Raw genomic sequence first — 728 nt, forward strand, 5'->3', positions numbered from 1 at the left:
GAAGAGTTTCTTGATGTGTTACTAGAGTTCAACAAAGCAATTTGTTGCTTGAGTTCTTCTATCAATCCCTTAACTTCCACATTGTTTGTTGATTCCACATTGGACTTCCCTTTCCTCTTGTGGCGGTCATTATTCCAATGAAAAGTACGGGAGGCCATTTCCTCAATAAGCTCCTTGGCCGTCTTGTGATCTATCTTGTCAAGTGCCCCTTTTCCCGAGCCGGAGTCTAGATTCATTTTCATCTCATTGTTCAACCCCTCATAGAAGTTGTTTATCAATTCATCATCTCCGATCCCGTGATGGGGGCACAACCTTTGGAGTCCTTTATACCTTTCCCACGCCTCATAAAGGGTCTCATCATCATGTTCGGTGAAGCCTTGAAGCTCACTCTTGATTCTTGCGGTCCTTTGTGGTGGAAAGTACTTGTTCAAGAAGGCCTTGGAGACATCATTCCAAGTTCTAAATGAATCGGGCTCACAACTCTTCAACCATTCCTTAGCACTCCCCCTCAAGGAATAAGGAAAGAGTCTAAGGCGGATGGCATCCTCCGACACTCCATTTGCCTTAAACATGTCACAACTATCCAAGAATTCATTAAGATGTTCATTGGGGTTTTCGGTGGCTCCCCCTCCAAATTGGTTCCTTGGACTAGTTGCAACAAAGTAGCCTTCACATCAAAGTTATTGGCTTGAATAGGTGGCTTGACAATACTTGGGTTCACCACCTTC

General features: G+C 44.2%; 1 non-coding gene across 1 annotated transcript; it reads left to right on the plus strand.

Annotated features, from left to right (window-relative positions):
• The first annotated feature begins 291 nt into the window (after positions 1–291).
• LOC141588909 (small nucleolar RNA R71) lies at positions 292–398 on the plus strand. Its single transcript, XR_012519875.1, has one exon. It is a non-coding gene; the product is annotated as a small nucleolar RNA R71 (small nucleolar RNA).
• Positions 399–728: the final 330 nt, after the last annotated feature.

Source organism: Silene latifolia, chromosome 6 (assembly GCF_048544455.1).
Source record: "Silene latifolia isolate original U9 population chromosome 6, ASM4854445v1, whole genome shotgun sequence".
In the NCBI taxonomy this organism is placed as follows: Eukaryota; Viridiplantae; Streptophyta; class Magnoliopsida; order Caryophyllales; family Caryophyllaceae; genus Silene; species Silene latifolia.